The sequence below is a fragment of the Amia ocellicauda genome, unplaced genomic scaffold (assembly GCF_036373705.1).
Source record: "Amia ocellicauda isolate fAmiCal2 unplaced genomic scaffold, fAmiCal2.hap1 HAP1_SCAFFOLD_78, whole genome shotgun sequence".
NCBI lineage: Eukaryota > Metazoa > Chordata > Actinopteri > Amiiformes > Amiidae > Amia > Amia ocellicauda.
Genome location: NW_027103005.1, coordinates 1 through 6110, shown reverse-complemented (window position 1 = coordinate 6110; position 6110 = coordinate 1). Strand labels below are relative to the sequence as shown.

Here is a 6110-nt window from a genome sequence, read left to right as displayed (position 1 = left end):
AATCAAGCAAAGGAATCCCGAGTGGCAGGCGAGACCTCTACCACTGTAGAGATAGAGATAGATAGATGAGTGAGTGACAGTGCAGACACAAATGTCTGGTTGTTACAATAATAGCCATCCTCTTCTATATAGATCGGGGAAAACCATTATTTCCAAGAAGGGTTCAACACAGGCACCTTCTCCGTTAAAGCCACGCAGTCGCCACCAGGGGGCCCCAGGCCTCGGTGTTTCAGGAAGGTGAACGCAGCACGCCAACCCGGAGGTCTCGCCACTTCGTCTCCAAGCCTCCCAAGAAGAACGTAAACGGCCCTGATCGCAGACACAGGCCCTCACCCAGGGAGACCACCGCTTTGCCGCCGCTGCCCCAGCCATGGGGCCCAGGTCCCACCGAGACTTGAACTCGGATCGCTGGATTCAAAGTCCAGAGTGCTAACCATTACACCATGGAACCAAGCTTGATGCTCACACTCACGCCAAAGGTTTCTTCTCTACGCACACGTCTCGCTCTGTCGCACGGCCAGGTCCCGAGTGAGCCAAGTTGCGCCCAGAGTGCTGTCTGTGGTGGGTCACTTGCGGCGGGCCTTCCTGGTGACAATGAGATATGCAGTTGCATCTAGGTGTGGTGTCCTGTCCTCTTGGCTTCCTTTGGCAAATATCCAGCCTGGCAAGTGTTGTCTTCCTGAGGAAAGGCAAGCAATGCAATCAAGGAATTCCTGGAACTCTGAGAGATGTTTTTGCTGTTGACGACGTGTCACTTTAGAACAGGACAACATGCATCTCTACTTGACTTGGCACAATCTGTGAGGGTTGGGCCAACACAACCTACGCAATGTGTCCACACATTTGCTCGTGTCTTGAAATACTTGGAATGACCTGTGACCCCATGCCATGCAGAAGTCCACAGCTATGCGGGTCAGCATGCACTGCTCCTCATCCCCAATGTGCCACTTGTAAGAACTGTGTAAAAAGCGACATAGAACGTGATCAGCAAAGAAACACAATTCTCCTGAGAACGGATTTTCTAGGTATCGTCTCACCTGAATGGCAACAGGCTGCTAAAACTATTATCACACGCACATTGCATGTTAAAGTATGTCAGTAAGGGAGTAATTAAAAGGGCAAATGTGTGAAGTGCAAGGAGTGGCCTTTAGTCGCAAGGTAAAAAAGTAGACAGACAAACTAAAAAATGACTTGATACAAATCATTTATTTAGTGCAGACAGACCGCGACCAGACACAATAAACTATTCGCACTCAATATAAATTCACAGCAAAATAGGTTCAGTTCACAATATCCTATAACAAGCTCTATTCAACGAATCGGTTAAACGTTACAAAGGGCATTACACTTGTTGAAAAACAATAGCACACGGATCGAACATGCTATCCTCGCTGTTTTATTCGATTTGATTAGACGACTGAAATGTTTTGTGTGCGGACTGAAAGCACACCTTAGCCGAGCACGATCACAATCTATATCCACAGTTAATTTAAGCAGTATCATATTGTAACCGTTTCAGTTTGTTATCAACCCTTCCGGATCCAAAACCAGGAGTCAGACACCCTTTTCGGTAGACACGCTGTTGACTTCTCACAAGCCCCATCCGCCTTCACAAAGGCAGTGCTAGCAGTGGAAAGAAGGAAGAACTGCAGGAGAAACGCCTGGGGCTATTTAGAGCCCGATTACTCATGTAGCGTTATGTTGGGAACAGAGTCCCTGATAAGAGCATTTGGGCTCTGAGCTGAAGCACTGATCTAAAGAAGACCTCTCCCCCCCCAAAGTTATCAGATTTCCTTAGCTCATCAGCTTGGAACTGGTTTGCATCAAAGTGACAGTTTTGGGGAGGATGGCACCAAGAAGAGGCCAAATAGTTTGGAATTCTGCTATGAGATGTCTGGAGAAAGGGGCCTGTAGGTGATAAAAACTCTTTGAAGTGGACGAGAGCCGAAATCCCGACATAGAGCTACGAACCCGGGCCAACCGGCATTTCCAAAAGATGGCATGGATTGACATCAGTCATAAATCAAGCCCCCCTCCAATAGGACACTGGGGGCTGAAACCGAAATCCAATCTCAAGAACTCAGGAACCAATCACCTATTGATCTGACAGACTATAAGGAACAGCGGACGGTCTTTCTCTCTCTCTCTCTCACCTGAACCAGTAACTCGCTGCCACAGCTCAACCTGTAGCTCTGTTGCCAGAACCGGAACCAGAAACCAACCAAGTCTTTGCCGGCAACAGAAGAGTTAAACTGGGAGAAGGAGATTGAGCCGTACGAAGAATTCTTTTAAAGGACTTTATTAAATAAAGAACTTTACAGACTGCGCTGCCCGCCTGTGCCCACCTGATCAGTGGAGTGAATACAGCTGGACAATTGACTAAGTCGACTGTATACGAAAGTGTCAGTCATTTAAATAGCTATTTGAGTCTTAAGAAACTTGACCCTTGGAACAAACAGGGCCCTGCTTTCCTCAAAGAAGATTTTGTGCACAACCTTGGAGCCTTCAAACCAGTGGAAAATCTGTTTGGAAACGACACTACTTTCGAGAAACCCCAATTTCCAGGTGCATCGACTGAGTGGAAGTTCTTGGACAAAGCCGAACCGGACTGCCTTTGTTCCAAACCACACGGACCTCGTGCCGTGTGCTGTTATCTGAGCCAGAGAGGCCTCTCTGCGACGAAGTTCAGATAAGTTTAACAGTTTGGAGTTCATGATTCATGACATTTGAGAAATCAATTAGAAATGTTAATCTGTGATTCATAACTCTAGAATGTGTAATATCATTTAGTTTTCTTAAATATAAATGTGTGTTGCATTAAACTGTTTTGTTGATAATTTTAGAAATAAAATCTGTCAACGTCGAGAAATATCTTCTCATTCCTGTTTAACTGTTTAGTCTGAAATTGACACAAGTTAATAGACATTAGATTATTGGTGGCCCTGCCTATCCTAAATCATTGAATAATAATCAGTTAAGGGAAAGTGTGGTAACAAGTAATGATAGGATCTTTCTCGGCACCTAAACGTAAATGAGACTGATATATATATAACGAGAAGTTACCTGACATAAATACTAACCTGCGTAGTTATTTAATGTCTGACTAATAATACTAACGAGAGACTCACCTTCGTCTTACTAACCGGTATTGTAGTCAATGTGTTTATAACCTTTTTTGTTAATCGATTTGTGTTATCATATGAAATCCCATGGTCTTTGATTTGGTCACGGAAGTGATTTGTTGATCTAGAGTTGAATTTTAATTAGTTCTTCCCTTTTGTATAATTAGTGTAGTGCTACATTTAGTCTTTGTTTTGAATAAATTTGACAATTTATATCTTTGGAATTGGTGTCTGCGTCCAATTATTACAGAAATTGAGTTCTACAAGATTCCAGGATTCGTGATATGGTGACACTATAAATTCACTTCTTTACTTGAAATTTATAAGTGTACCTTACGCTACAATGTTTAACTTGTGAAAATGAGCCTCATTTTAACTGGGCTGAGGAATGTGTGGCTGCTGTTGCAGACTTGCTGGAGTCAGAGGAGGCCCTTCGGGATCAGGGTTGAAAACCACTGCAGGCTATCATAGAAAAAGCTTAATTTCGAAGGATGTTCTGCAGGGTATGATTAAGTCACTTTGAGTGGCTAACTTACGGATAGTGTCATGTTTGGACAGCAGAACTTGTTAACTTGCAAACCGCATCAAAATGGTCTGAAGCTTTCACTTTGAAACAGTTCAAATACTTATTATGGGGCCAAGCAACACATTTGCTGGAAGCCTTTTGTTATTGTTTAGATTTTATTTTCTATTCCTCCAAAACGCATCTTCTCTGAAAATAATGATGCATAGGATGTGTGACCTGCTGTATAAAGTTGTGTTCAGGGTTGTTCAAGAAAAGTGCATTGTTTATATCGTTTGGCCATGTTGGATTGGTCAGAAATAATTTGTGTGCAGTGTAATATATTTTTGTTAAGTAACAGTGTACAAGCAAACTCTCAGTTGAAAATAATTCCTTCTGAAGTTTTTTATTTTATTATTATTTTACTTTTATGGTTGAGTTTTAAGGAGACACTTCTTAGTAGATTTGTGTTCAGTGCAGAACCTTGTAACTCCAATGTCATAAAAAACAAACAAATGAAAAACAATATAGGCAGTCACAGTAACTTGTCAGCTTAAACTGGCTTGGTCAAGCTGCCTCCCTTCTTGAGCTTAAGTTGCTTGACTGGTATACTGGTTTTTCCAGTTTTTCCTCTTTTGTTTCTGGGAGCAACACAGGTGCTTTTGAGTTGCGGGGGTGACTTCAGGATCTCTAGGTAGCACACTGTTTTAGGCAGGCTCCTTTGAGCATCTCCTGGGAGCACACTGACTCATCAAGGCTCAGGAGCTGGACTCCGTTTTTTAGCAGAAGCACCGTCCTCAGATTTGCGAATGCGTTTCTTCCCAGGCACTTTAAAAACCCTGCTGTCCTGACCAGGATCCGTCCCCACTTCCATTCCCGTGTCCCACACACTGCTCAGTGTTGTCTTCACAGTCTCCATCTTTTCAGTCTGGTCACCAGCCCTCTCGCTGCTCACCCCCACTCCACTACCTGATGCCCCGTCCTGCTGCTGTATACTGCCATCCAGTCCAGTTAAACGGCTGTCATCCGTACTGTCTGATGCTCCACAAACATTAGCTGACACACCGCTAACACCTGGGACCTCCACAGTCGGCACGGTACCGCCGCGGTCGGAAGTCCTCTCAGCGCCCACACTCTCCTGTACCTTGACCTCCAGACCCTCACTCTCTTCAACAGCCTCCCCCGCAGCCCCTCTTCTCGCCTCCTCTGCCACTTCGGCTGCTCCGCTAGTAGGGCGGCCGGGCTGCTCACCACTCCCCGACCTGGCCTGCTTGGGCTGACCCCCCCGTCGACTGGGACCAGCACCCTCATCCTGATCCTTCTCGGGGCAATGCCTAACAGTGTGGCCTTCATTACCGCAGTTGAAGCACTTCATAGAATCAGATGTGACAAAGACAACATAATCATTGCCATCAACCTTGAACTTAAGCACAATGTTCAGATCCCCATTTATGTCATTCAAAATCATGAATACCTGCCTTCTGAACGAAACAACATGTTTCAACTGCTGTGACTTACACCCCAGCGGTATACGTTTCAAACCCGACATTATCCACCCATGTCTCGCCAGTTCCCTCTCTAATAGGTCGTTTGACAGAAAACGAGGGACATTAGACAAAGTAACTCTCCTGGCCGGAGCTGCTAGTGGGGTGACATTGATCAAAACACCACCGATCACTATACCAGTCTCAACGATACGCGAGACCAACTCAATGCTGCTCAGAAACAGCACAACAGACCCGCTCATACGAGCTGCCGACTTTATATTTTCACAACCGACAACTTGCCCGATCGCCAGAACACACTCCTCCACGGGCAAAAACTCATCAGAGGTCACTTTAACGCCATGCCGACGTGTTAAAGTCTCGAATAAAAAACTCTGATTCCCCCCCTCCCCGACCCAGCCCCAGACATCCCGATCGCTTCGCTGACTGCAGGAGTCAGCTCAGCATGGGGAAACTCTTCAGAAAAACCTCTTACAAAACTGTCAAAGACACATTCAGAAAGAAAGAAAGAAAGAACGAAAAAAGTAGAGGAGAAAAACCACAAACAAACCTGGCAGCAGCAAACATGCACACCTGCACCTCCACACTCACTCCCAACAATCACAGCGGCAGACAGCAAATGTCGATAGTCAATAGTCGATAGATAGATAGATAGATAGATAGATGAGTGAGTGAGTGACAGTGCAGAATCAAATGTCTGGTTGTTACAATAAAAGACATCCTCTTCTATATAGATCGGAGAAAACCAGTGGCCGCGAATCAAGCAAAGGAATCCCGAGTGGCAGGCGAGACCTCTACCACTGTAGAGATAGAGATAGATAGATGAGTGAGTGACAGTGCAGACACAAATGTCTGGTTGTTACAATAATAGCCATCCTCTTCTATATAGATCGGGGAAAACCATTATTTCCAAGAAGGGTTCAACACAGGCACCTTCTCCGTTAAAGCCACGCAGTCGCCACCAGGGGGCCCCAGGCCTCG

At 45.2% G+C, this 6110-nt stretch overlaps 1 non-coding gene across 1 annotated transcript; it reads right to left on the bottom strand.

Annotated features, from left to right (window-relative positions):
- Positions 1 to 379: 379 nt before the first annotated feature.
- Positions 380 to 451, bottom strand: trnaq-uug (transfer RNA glutamine (anticodon UUG)). The gene has a single exon. It is a non-coding gene; the product is annotated as a tRNA-Gln (tRNA).
- Positions 452 to 6110: the final 5659 nt, after the last annotated feature.